Genomic DNA, 14,201 nt, shown 5'->3' with positions numbered 1-14,201 from the left:
GGTGCCATACACTTAGCAGACGCTGACAAAGATGTCACATTGGAAGGAAACCAAGGCGCTCTAAACAAAAACACATGATTTCTGTAGTGGAATTTATACGTCATGTCCTGCTCCGTGCAAACTCAACCCAGGCTCTTCCCCTCACCTGAATATTCTGGACATGTTGTGGAACATGTCTAACCTGGACAATCTCTTCATGTGACTAACCCAAACTCTGTCAAACAAACTGTTTCACTTCTCTGCGAGGATGACCAGGTGACTCATTGGCAATACAGAAACCACAGAAAAGCACTAACCTGCTGCAAGTATTATTGCACCTCTCACACACACACACACACACACACACACACACACATTCAAAGCACCAGGTTTGATAGAGATACTACAGGGCAGTTAACACTACAAACACTGCAGAGATTCTCATTAAAAACCCCAGAGAGAAAATCTGTTTTAATCGTGTGAGCATTACCCAGTGGTAATCCACTGTGGATTACACTGAACTGTAATGCTCAAGGCAACCGCAAGGTGGCAGAAAGCCTGGCAATACCCCAGCTGACACAGTAACGGTTACACAAGGACTGGATTTATCCGTTTGACTTCAAAATGAGCACCAAGGGTTAGATCTGACTGACAAGGCAGATATGACCTCTGCACTTTGTCAGTCCATGGAGTATAAAGTAATAATAAATGAAAAAAAACATGATTTTATCTTTTTGTTTCTAGGACTTTTACTTTTCATTAGTCTTTCCTTTTCTTTTCTTTAAAAACCAATAAACTGTGTACAGATATATCTTCTATTGCTCTACTTTACCCACTCATCAGCATCCTCATATAGAAAAAAACTTTTCCAAAACAAACAATATTTTTTACAAATCATGTCATATGGGCTTCACTACAATATCATGTATGATGAAAAATACCCACTCAAATACTGAATACCTCAAACAATGTATATTTGTGTGGGGCCCAAAAGGGTACATGTGTCATCTTTTGTCAAGTGGGTATAAGTGCTTTCAGTAATAAATACTTTTCCTCGTTCCTGTGTAACCAGTGTCCCCTGGCAGCTTCGTGGTTAAAACAGCAACAATGGACTGCTTCACCCGCGATGCTCATACGGGTGTGGACCTGTTTTTCGCCTCTTTTTTTTAAACCCCCTCACTATTCTCCCCTATCATCTCTCCACTGCAATTGTCAAATAAATGGCTGGAAAAAAATCTTGTACACATGTTTTGTATTGTCTGATGTTAGGAAGGGATCACATCCTGGGCAATAAGGAAGACAGTTTTTTTTTTTTTTTTCAATGTAAGACAGACTTTGAAAGATGGACACACACACAGAAACCTTTAGATTGTCTGGTCATTAGAACGACTTGTCAACAAAATTTTTTACAGGTCAAAGATATGGGTGAAAAAAGGCTCCTATCCAGTGTTTGCTTTTCTGTGCATGTCAGTGTGTGCAGCGTTCAGCAGCATAGGCTCACGACTTACCACCTTTCATCTCTATTTGTGCTTTTAGAAGAAGAAGCACACACACACACACACACACACACACACACACACACACACACACAGAGATACACAGATGTGCAAAGTGATGAGCGCTCTGCTATTTTCCAGGCGCTGAGGTGCTTTCATCTTCCTGTGCGTCAATCAACTTTGGCCGATATATTCTCTTTTTTCGGAGTGGACATGTATAAACACATGGGGAGAAAAGCTTTCATGTCTGGACGTCTAACCTAATATTCAAACCCTGAAACTTTCCATGTATTTTTTGCCCGCTGACTGGTTTAAATACAGCATCTTGAGAGGTGCTAGGTTTAATCTTTAGGTCCATCAGAGATGACAGTACAATGTAAAATCAAAAACTTCTGCAGCCGCTCTGCAGGCGGACTCCATTGGTTACGAAGGAGGCCAGAGATAAAAGGATGCCTTTGAAAAGACATTCTTTGCAGAGCCACATACAGTATGTCTCTTCCAATTTAGCCTACGCTGGTTCACTACCCCCTGACGAAACCCAAACACACACACACACGCGCACTTGCAAAGGCACACAAGGACATGGTCATGCATGAATGTACAGGCATATACACTCCCATAAAGACAAATATATTCATATATATGTGGAAACACATGCCTTCACATGTGCTCACCAACACACGCACACAGCTACACACACACACACACACACAGGCAAGGCACTTGTCATTTCTCGCTCCGTCAAAGTAGATCATACAGGCATTAATTGAGAGTGCAATCATGCTCTGAGCCCACGGTTCAAAGGAGCTGATAATAAGCTGTGATAGGCCCATCTGATGGAAAAAGCCAGGCGGGCTGCCGGCATGCGCAAATAGCTGGAATTGTGCATGTGTGTGCGTGTGTGTGCATATGTCTTTGTCTGTTCCCTTATATTTATAGAATTGTGGGAAAATCGGCTACATTTGAATGAAAACCTTGTATTTTTAGATTTGAAATTAGATTCAAGCTCTGCAGTGCCTGTTCTAAACCTGCCTGTTTGGAATGGGCTGTTCTCTTGTCCTGTGTTAATGCTCTGGAACGACAGTACCTCACAATTATTATTGTCATTAGTGAGGCCTCCTTCAACATTTTTACAATATACTGTCACCTTTAATTTTGTCTGTGCTGGACGTTGTATGCAGAGATTTTTATTGATACTCTCTGGTGCATCTATTGATGAAGTGGTCACCTTTTACTCTAACTGTATTGGATTTGGATTGACACCAGCCACCCTTCTATTGGCATAGTGGTGAGTAGATAATGAGTACATTTTAATTTGGGGGGGAACTAACCCACTAACAACACAGATGACAAGGATGACCCCGAATAAATTGAGGTGTTCTCGAGATATGCAACAAACAGACAGATTTCTAGAGTCAGTTTTTTTTACAGTCCTCACAGTTTTGAATTCTTGCTTTGAAGCTTGATTCCATATCTCTTCTGAAATGTCTCCTGACTTTGCTTCAAGGTTCAGATACTTTCTATGATGAGGAAACCTCATCTTTGTGCCTGGGTAGGCTCAGAGCACCACACAACCCTAAACCAATGCCACCCAAGCCACATATCAGGCTCTGTAACTGTTACCATAGCTCTATATATATGTGTGTGTGTGTGTGTGTGTGTGTGTGTGTCCGCCCGCTTGCCACTGTGTGTGAGAGCAGCCACTCTAGCCGCTAACTTGTCTTGTAGCCGGCTCTGTATTCCTGGCATTGCTGTGGTCGATAAGACAGTAGCATGAAATATTAATGCAGCCTTCTACTGTGGTCGGTAAGATCCTTGGACAGCCTCCGCTACTGTTTCAGAGAGAACCAAGAACAAACAGTGAGCCTGAGACACAGAGGTGAGGACAAAGCAAGAGAGGAGGGAGAGTAAAAGGACAGAGGAAAACAAGTCTGTAGGAGGGAGGAGGTGATAAAGACAAGGGATGGAGGAACAAGATAAAACAGCCAGGCCGATGGAAAACAAGAGCAATAAAGGGGAAGTTGCTGAATCACAGGAGAACCAGAGGGCAGACACAGGTCAAAAGACGTGAAAGGCAAGGAGAGAACAGCGGATGAAAAAGAGCTACAGGTTAAAGCAGGGTGAGGAAAATGAGAACGGGATGAAACACTGATTCCGAGGATGAGTGATTGGAAGTGGAACGCAGGCAGCGGAATGGCTGAGGGAAGCAACGGCACGGTGAGATGGAGTGGGAGGGGAGGAGGTAAAGAAAGAGAGAGTGGCTCAAATGGAGAGACAGCGAGCCTGCGATGGGAGGAGAGCTCAGAAAAGCGAGAGATGGTGAAAGCGGTTGAGGGAGAAGAATGATGAGGACGGCGAGGGATGCGGTGCGACGACTGCGCTCGCGATAATGAGCGGTGCTGAGGACAGCTGAGCAGGCAGATGGAGGACATAATTACACACTGTAAGGTCATATAATATCAATACAGTAATCAAATCCCCGTCATACTTTATGGGGATGCATGCACAGGTCGCGTGAGAGAAACAGCAAAATGTCCGTTTTCCACTGACACTGTGTCCCCCTCAAATGTGTGTGGCCAAACGATTACTCGCCCCGACACAGCCTCTTTAGCCGTTGCCTGGCAACTTTGAGGCAATTAAAAGCAAAGGGGGGGGCTGTAATCTGACAGAACATAAGAGTTTTGGGGAAAGGCTCAGTTTACATGACTCTTAACTGACAGCCAGAAGAACTCTGACCCAAATTTGCCCACTATCTTTTTTATATATTGCACTCAGCTTTTAATGTGGGATTGTCATGAGAAAGTTTCCAGAAGTCAGTTCTTCTTAAGTGGACTAGATTTCTCTGGGGAGCGTCTCAACTCATTTGGATTTCTCTCACTTGCTATATTACTTAATGTATCTTCCTCTCTCCCTCTGTCTGGCCGGCTCCCATGCTATGTCTCTCTCTCTCTCCCTCTCTCTTGATGCATTTTGTGGACGAGCTCCGAAATGATTTAAGTGTCGGCGGGTGGTAATTTATTCATTTTCTGTCGGTAGGTTAATGATTGCACGCCACGAGGAAAGAAGGAAACGAGGCAACCTCACGCTCTCAAGTTCAGTGACATTTCCAAGAAACAGAAGTTAAACTACGATCTTTCAACGTGTAAACTCCCTCGGCTGTGAAGTTCACTGATTTGTAAGCAGAGCTTTCGAAGGAGGCTCCGAGTGTTGTGCTTTTCGGTCGGTGCTCTGTGGAAACCGGGGTGGCTCTGTTATTTTGCAAATAGACGTGGAGCGTGTGTGTGTATGGGGTGGGGGGGGGCAGAGCAGACCGGCCATGACTCTGCTTTTGAGTAATTTAGTTTCCGGTTATGATTTGCCATCGCTCTCTGCCAAAGTTGTTTTCAGGGATGGAGAGTTATGTGTGGAAAAATGCATAACTCAAACCCATTACGGTTGCTTTTAGCATCAAGTAACACTGGGCGAAGTACACTGGTGCTGCACTTGATGATGCATTATCAACTCTCAAGTGGGTGAATTGTGGCTTTGGCTGTATTCAGTCGTTTTCAAAGTCAGAAGAAAAAAAAAAAAAGCGTATTTTTTTTGCAGATGGAATTAAATCCAGTTCCAAAAACTGTAATATTTCCCTATAATGTGAAACGTGTGTCGTTTTGAAAGATTGTTTCAGTTTCACTTTGTATTCAGTAACCATGAGAGATAAAAAGGTGATTGTGTTTGGATTCCATGCTCAACACTCTCACCTGTATTTTCTGTTTTCACCTTGATAAAACTTACCTTGAAAAACCGTCTATAAAATGAATGGGAAAAAAAATCCCATTCAGCTCTTGTTATAAACGAGCACATCTGCAAGCTATGATTAAATAGACGCTGATAGTAAAAGCGGATCTCATCTTTAATTTCAATGCGTCGCTCACAACCTCTTCATTCAAAAGGCTGTTATTTTCCACCCCAACACACAAAGATGACACAAATTAAAAACACGCAGTTAAACACACATATTGTCGACCTCAATCTGACTCTCTCATATCTTCCCCTTGAGCCCACAAGTGCTCCACTGTCTGTTTTCCATTTGAGTAGTTTCTGTATCCGTCTACTCACGTTGACACTTGAAACCAGCAAGGTAAATGACCACGTGGCACTGATTTGTAGAGCCGCTGGAAATAGATCTACACACAAAACAGCTCCGGTTTAAGGACATGATTTGTCTAACGAAGAGCAGCTTAATGCATTTTCAGCTAATGCAGTATTTTTTTTGGGGGGGAAGGATCCAGTCCCCATCCTGTTGAGTACCACATGCATGTTTTTTCTGTTTGATCGTTTTTTTGTTGCCAAGGAAATGAGTATGTTGAGTTAATACAGTTAATAAATTTGATATGAATAGTAAATAATAATATGTAAATAAGTTGGCTAAGATCAAATTTCATGTACAAATATAACAGAGGTCGATTGGGCTAGAGACTTTCCTCCTCCTGACTTGGATCTGTTCCAATATTTAAAGGAATCCACCCTGGGTCATGTCCACGCCTTAACAAACTTACATTTTTGTGTGTAATTCTTCCAACAATTGTGCACCTTCACCTCCTGATGTACACCCCTTCCTTAGACAGTTATGAGACTAGGGTGGAGCGTGTAAACTAACTAACAGTCTCCTTCTGTGGACCTACATCGCAGCTGGTAATACTATTGCATGCTTCATTGTGAAATCGGTAGCTGCAAGCCACTTTGGTTCCAGTGAGAACAAATGTGTGAAATCCATAGCGATCCCATTCACAGACCTGTGCACAACCCTACAATGAAGAAAGGGTTCAAAAAAACACGCACACAAAATACGACAACCTTGAATATGTTTTATGAGTGTAGAAAAAAAGTTGTGTGCTTTTGAAACGGCGGCAGACTCGCCACTGTCTAGGTAATTAGAATGAAACACTGCAGTAGGTTTTTCCAAAGTCTGTCTAAATAGATAATCTGGAACTTTTGAGGAGGGCAACATGGCACGGTGAGATGATGCCTGTCTGGAATACACTGAGCACACCAGGGTTCAGCAGAAACGAGATTTAAGCTGCAAAAGTGGGTTTTGAAGAGTTTCTATTGTTTTGTCACTTTGTGAAACTTGTAACTACTTGAATCAGCTTTAACCAACACGGAATCAAGCTGCTCAGACTTTCTTGTAAAGAAACTACAAACTTTTTCAAACCCCCCTTCCAAGGCTACAGGAGATCAGTGTTTGATAGCGGAGATATTACAATTGAGGAGTACCACCGCTCCACTTTCAGTCATTGCCAACAGACATGCTTCCTGCCTGGCACTGAACAAACTACTTCTCTCCTCGTCACTTCAGCACTCTTGGCAAGTCGCCATTCTGTCAAATCCAGCCACCTAATGAATGAGCATGTCAATCATGCATGGAAGGCTGTGTCCAGGGTTTAGCACAACCACATACTGTACGTGGCTCCCCTCCTGCATTGTGACATAGGATTGACAGACTGCTCACAATCACCCTCAGGCTCTCAGAACAAAACATTTTCAATGAATTAAAGGAGCAGTGTGGACTTGGCTGGGGACATTTCGAGGAGCTGACAGCTAGCCACAAACATGGCTAATGGGGAAGTGGGTGCAAAATCAAGATGTTGGAAGGACTCACACAAAGCCACAGTGGACAGAGAATAGTTTCTGAAAAAGCCAGTCTAATGAAGGACCTGTTGCCAAAATGGAAAGGTCACATGTTTCCAAGAGAGCATGGGGAAGGTGTTGACTGCTGTTTGCCTTTGAAAATCACCCTCCAGGTAGAAGTGATGAATGCACAATTCACCTGTCAATTTATTTATGGAATAATTTTAAAGTCCCTTTTCAATTGCAATTGTTGAGTTTTCAGTTGAAAGCCCGGCTCCCTCTGGGCTTATTTAATTATTTAATACGATTTTTTTTTTATGCAGCACGGACAGCATGCCTCTAGTGACAGCAATATCGGTCCATTGTTTGGTCAGTCAATACAGCACTTAGGTTCAGACTTAAACATGGAAAAGCCAATGGATGGATTTGCAGACAATATACTGACATTAATGGAGGACGAAGGGGTGACTTTTCCTCACCAGCATGTTATTAGTTTTGGCTTGTATTTAAATAGGTTGAGCACTGGTTCTGTAAGAACACCGTTTTGGTTGGGTTTTATCAACATTCACAGTGTTTGAGTCCACAACACACTTTCGGAGTTTCATGGGTAAACAGCGCTGGAGCCAAATCCAATACAATTGAAGAAAATAAACAATGTTTCTTCAAATGTAAAAAAAATAAAACAGAAAGAAACATAACATGCCTTCATACTGCTACTGTGGTGTCATCCAAGTGTCTGTTAGCCCCGACATTCATTTTGACTGGAAACAGCTTCATTTACACCCTGTTTTTAGCCTCCGTCGGCATAGAGTAGATAATGAGTGATTTTTATTTTTTTTTTGGTTGAACTATCCCTTTAACGATACAGATGCAAAGTATGAAGCCGATAAAATGAATGGTTCTCGATATATGTGTTCCCCAAAACCGGACAGCTTTCTAGACTTAGTTTTTACAGGTTTCGGTCATCACAGTTTTTAATTCTGCTGCTGAGGCTTGATTGCATATCTCTTTTGAAATGTCTCCTGACTTTGCTTCAAGTTGTATAAGTAAATAAAGTCGAATCTTGGTCATATCCCATCACTTTCTGTGGAAAGGTGGCCACACCATGTGTACTTTGAGATTAAATGTTCACCGATAACCAACCCTCGTTCACTGACCATTAACTGACAAAATTGAGAAATACTAATGACTGTTTGCATTACAAGGGGTCAATTCTTACATGTGTTATTAGCAGATTGAAAAAGTAGAAGATGAGGTTCCACTCGTCACACACCTGAAGCTGCTATGAATGGAGTGAAACTGAATAAAACACACCCAACAGGCCTACACAGTGTTTACATTTATTACCCTGACTATGGCTACAGCTTGTCCATTTTTTGTTTTGTCTTCCAGAAATGGTACATTTCCAAATAGTTTTTGTGTAAGTATTGTGCATAAATGTTTTAACTGTGAACCCCGAGCAGAGAATACCCGCTCAGATGGTACCTATGTCCCAAACTACCACAGATAACACCTCATAAGAGTGGAAAGCATCAGGAGGCGAGACTGAATTAATTAATTAGCTGGTAGTATTAGTCGATTCAAATACTTGTCAGTACACTTTTAATTAATGGGTAATTATATACATCCTTATCAGGACAAGTGCAAAGCATCTTCTAGTGACAGCAATATCTTGATTTTGGCTCTAAGTGGTATATAAACACCAGTTAAACCCGTTGCTACATATAATCTGTTTTTCCCTGCAAAATTACAAGAATTTGTTTGTCTTTATGTGTGGGATTTTTGCTGAGAGAAAATCCTTAGTCTTTATGCCTTCTCTCTCTGTCCCCCTATTTTCAAGCATCATGCAACCACAAACACAGAGCCCAATATGTTTTCTTTCACTTAAAACAAATCTGTAACAAAGTAAGATAGCAGTTTGAATATTCCACTTGCTCTATTGCTCCACTGAGCTTCAGGGGAGGCATCTATATCAACATTTATACATAACAGTATTGCATTTGGAAAACAGCGATTCAACCATACAGGATGCTTAGTTGCATGTCTTTTCAAGTATTTTCTTTCTTTATCTGAGAATGTTGTTTTAGTATTGATGAAAGCAACACAATGATTTAAAGACTTTTAGACATCTTTTCAATCCCTCGTTACCATTAATATACTAGATATCTTACATTTAATTTTCTATTCCACTTGATCATTTCTCTTGGTCCTTTTCATGAAGTATTGAGTCCTCTGCTCTTTTAACCCTGACTCTTCTATCACATCCACTTGATCTTCACCATATCCACTTCTCGTTTTTTCTTACAGCGCTGATACCCTCTGCCCTAAGCTTTGTCAGCCCAGGGAGTCCTTCAGAACCTTGAGCATGAATTCTAATAACACCGTCCTCTGTGGTCACCTCATGCCCATATAGCTCTAATCTATGAGACAAATACTAGCACGGACATAAGCTCCCATTCACCCACTGCATAAATTGGGTGAATGGGATCAATTGGTTGATCAGGAGGACCCCATCATGGTGCCTGGAGACACGCACTACCACCAGTGCTCCAGTCTACAATTCATCGAAAATGGCCGACCTTAATCAACGCTCCTGTCGCCCCTGGTTACCAGGCTGACCTGCTTCAGAGCAGATTGGCTCCTGCACTTGGATGATGTCATCACCGTGAGACCTCAGCAGAGTTAGTAATAAATTACAAGTGACAGGGTCAAACGTATGGCATTAAGTGAGGAATGGACTAATAGGATTAAACAGAGCAATAAACCAGATGTTATTAGAGAGGATCCATATATATGAGAAGACAGTTGTTAATTGAGGATGGGTCAAATAGTGTGTCCATGGCTAAGATTATCCTCTCAAGATTGAAAATGTGCAAATAACTTCAATCAATATTAGCTGAAGAAGCATGTTATTAGAAACATCTGTCCACCTGCGCATCCATGTAACTACCCTGTCAGCCAATCGTGCCAGAGTGGATGGTTGGAGTATTCCTGTCTGCCTGTAACTGCTGGTCTCCTGGTATTTTTATACACAACAGACTCTAGAGAATGGTGCAATAAACACAAAGCATCCAGTGAGCGGCAGTTCTGTGGGCGAGAAACATGCCTTGTTGATTGGAGAGGTCGGACCGGGTTGGGTTCAACTCCTGTCAGCCAAAAACTGTTCTCTGAGGCTGCAGTGAGCACAGACTCACGGAAACTGTATAATGAAGACTGAAGAAACATATCAGGGTCTGAGGAATCTGGATATAGATTGATGTGTCAAGATGTGGCGTCAACAGCATGGATTCATGCCCCAACCTGCCTTGAGTCAATATACTGGTGGTGGTTTAATAACTGACACACTTGAGGTCCCTTAGTACCAATCAATGTTGTTTGAATCCAACAACCTATCGGAGTATTGTTGCTGAACATGTGCATGTCTTTGTGATCACAATTGACCATTTTCATTACGTTTACCAGGGCATTCATAACATGAATGTGCAGCCTACATATCTGCAGAAATATAATGTCATGTTAACACGAACCAGAACCTCAACGGTATGTTTTGTAGATTTTGTTTAATCTATACAACAAGTGCTACTTTTGTTTGAGAGCAAAGTCCTACCAGAGTTTCAATGGTATTCAGCCAAGCTAGCAGCATGGGCCGTTATGGCCATGTTAGTATGTCCACCACTTATGCTCAGATCATAGACTCTGTATAGCGTCAATGTCTGCACAGATGCAATTGGGGCAATGGAGCCAAGCTGTTAAAAGTTGTGTCAAAATATATACTTAACCAGCCATTAGTCAGTCTCAGCTGTCCATCACACTGGGAAATTAGACCTTGGATCTAGATCGGTGTAATAAAAACAAGCTGAATGACAGAGACCATCCAACATTTATTAAAGATGTTTTAGCCTCCCAGCTGCTAACATGGCAGGGTTTATAACCTGTACTGCAGCCAGCCACAAACGGAAGTTTTCTTTTGGGGGGCTGTCGTGTTATTAATTGTTATGTACAGTCCATGGTTCAAACTGAAACTGAAAAGTCTTAGATGACATAAATTAAGTGTTATGTTTAATATCTATAGGCTGGGATGACCGGTACAAACATTTCTTTGACACTGTAGTCCCCTGGAGATGAGTGACGATGGCCATCGATTAACCTTTCCTCTAATTTCCATCGATATAACCAATGACTGTGGATGAATGATATGACAGCTTCCCAGTAGTGAAGCCACAACACCTCACAGGGTGCTTTGCTGTAGTAGAGGGCATAAAAAGTGTCCCTTTCCATGTTAGCAAATGGGACATGGTTCCACTAAAAAGTACTTCTCAAATATATTTTTACCTATATTGTGTTATTAAAGAGCCACTGGAAACCCATGCATATATACGATTATGGATTTGAACAGCAATGACTTTGAAACATTTTTTTTGTATTCACAGATTTATAATAGACCGATTTTCAGTCACATCTCTCGTATCTGACGGCCTCGGTATAATCCCCCCCTCCAATACAATTCAAGAATACAATTTATCACGGTTCTGCCAATTTCAGCGCACTATGTAGTTTTCTCTCCATCTTGCAATCCAACCCGAAAACATTAGCTCCACGGATGTAAATACCCGTTGAAACATAATGTAGCTGTGAGCCTCCCCGTCTAGCCTGACAACTCTGGCAGAAAGACAAATTCCTATCATCCATTGTTGAGTTTTTCCTTTTAGTCAGAGGGCTACGAGGCCTTTTAACCAGCGGCTGCAATTAACATGTCATTTCTTGGCAGTCAGATGCTTTTTGTGTGTGAATGTGTCTGTACGTGCACGTGTATGCACACATCCAAGCCTGATAGCTTCGTGATAATTTGGACCACATATGCAGCATTAACTGACATGAAATGAGGAGCATGTCGTTTGGCTTGTCCCAGGTTCTTCTCCTCATCGTTTCTTACCTTCTGTTCGTTTTGACAGCATGCCAGAAGGAACATGTATCTTAATTCAATCCTTTCCTGTCTCACATACAATGTGGTAATTATTAATAGAGACAAGCTGTGCGCAGTGTAGGTCGTTTTCGTAGTGTCACATGCATTGTTGTATCTCTATCCCGCCAGCAGCTGACTGCAAAACGAGAGTGGGTGTAACGGATGTGGCTGGACCTGAGGCTGTGAGCTCCAGTGGTGGTTTGAGTCTGAAGACGTGCATCAGCTGTTTATAGCACATTGCAAACAATGCTACAGTAGTGTAATAGGTCAAAGCTGGTTGGGATTAGTGTAGGTCCGATTTTATCAACAGATTTAAAGAGTCTAACCCAAACAAACAAGTAGAAATGACTGTCTCATGTTCTCAGGATAATCCACAAACGTTGTTGTGAACATTACCTTTCACTGTTTCTCCCCTTTTCTCACGAACACAATGTGTGCATGCTGCTCTAACTGCGCAGCAGTGTAAATGGTGCAATTGTGTTCACAAGGAAATGCATGTTGTTGTTGTTGCTCTTTATAAAAAATAATGCGGGAACCCATTGATTTAAAAAAAATACTTTGTGCAGCTCAATGTCAAATATTGGTACGTTTTAATTGTGCCAACAAAACAACTTCTACTGGTTAATACACTCACAGAGCACTTTATTAGGAACACTCTACTGACACTGGTAGGCCCCTTCGTTAAGTCAATATTTTCTTGATCCCACAAGATGTTGGAAACAGTCCAACATGATGCATTATTCCACTGGAAGTACCCTTTAAAAGATGGCCATAAAGAGATGCACATGGTCTGCAACAATACTTAGGCTGCAGCATTCAAAAGTTGATCGATTTGGTCTTAAGGGACCTCAAGAGTGCCAACATTCACCACATATCACACCACCACCAGTCTGAGCTGCTGATGGATGGCCGTTTGGATTTACTCGAACCTTCCTGTCCACTCGTAACCGTCTGACAATTCTCCCCTGACCTCTCTCATCAAGGAGGCATTTCCCTCTGCAGAACTGCCGCTCACCGGATGTTTTTATGTTTTTCGCACCGTTCTGAGAAACCTCTCGAGACTGTTGTGGATGAGAATCCCAGGAGATCTGTTTTGTTTTTTTTTAAATCAGCCTGGCTCATGCTTTGTACTGCTGCCATGTGGTTCACTCATTGGTTAATTATACAATAAGCAGGTTTACAGATGAAATATATATGTTAAAGAGAGTTTAGTGAGTGCACATTTGTTAGGGCCACAATTTACACATAAGTTAGCACTAAAACAATTAGTTGATTTATCTTTTCTTCAGTTGACACATAACACACTCTTATAATGTTGGCAAAAATATTCATTAGTAGTTATTTATATTAGATAATACCTTTGCTAGTTGTAACTCAGGTGTGTTTTGGTTCTGTTTCATCTTTTGACATTATTGTAAAGTCAATAGTTTAGTTTTGGTTGTAAGTATTGTTAGGTGCACTGCCATGGAAAAATAATGGCTGTTGTCAAAAAGCCTTTTAGGTAAAACTGTAAACTTTTACATTTGTTATGGTTACATATGTAGTAGATTTTATTTGGACATGGACATGACAATGTCATTGGACGAACCAGATGCATTGTTTACAGTGTATTAGCATAAATGCTAGTTTACAACACCTGTCCACAGGAGGCTTTTTGAAAACAACAAAAGAAACTGAACAAGACAGAAACAAGATCAAATACTGATAAAAAACTGATAGTGATAATTAAAAAGAGTAAAAATGCAGTATACAGTAGAGTACAGAGCAGCAATATAATGAGTTGAATATATATATATAGGCTACGTAGAGAACAAAGGCAGCATGATCAAACAATAACCAGTTGTAAATTATTTGTGTGAGCACTGTTGATTTGATTTGAGCCGTTGTTTTAGTTCTCTGTTAAAAGTGTTGCTGTTAGTCTCTAGTTTTAGACTAGTGGGCAAGAGGTTCCATAGTTTTGCCCCCTTTGCAGAGAAGACAGACTGACCGAAAGATGTCCTGTGCATGGGAACAAGACAATCACCATTGATGGAGGCTCGTGTATTTGCCCGACGAGAGCTCTGACGTCTGATGGCCAATTCAGACAACAGTGGTGACACATGGTTATTTACACACTTGAAAAACAATTGAAGATGACTAAAATTAATAAAGTT

Source organism: Pleuronectes platessa, chromosome 3 (genome assembly GCF_947347685.1).
Source record: "Pleuronectes platessa chromosome 3, fPlePla1.1, whole genome shotgun sequence".
Classification (NCBI taxonomy): Eukaryota; Metazoa; Chordata; class Actinopteri; order Pleuronectiformes; family Pleuronectidae; genus Pleuronectes; species Pleuronectes platessa.
Note: the sequence above shows the minus strand (reverse complement) of the source record.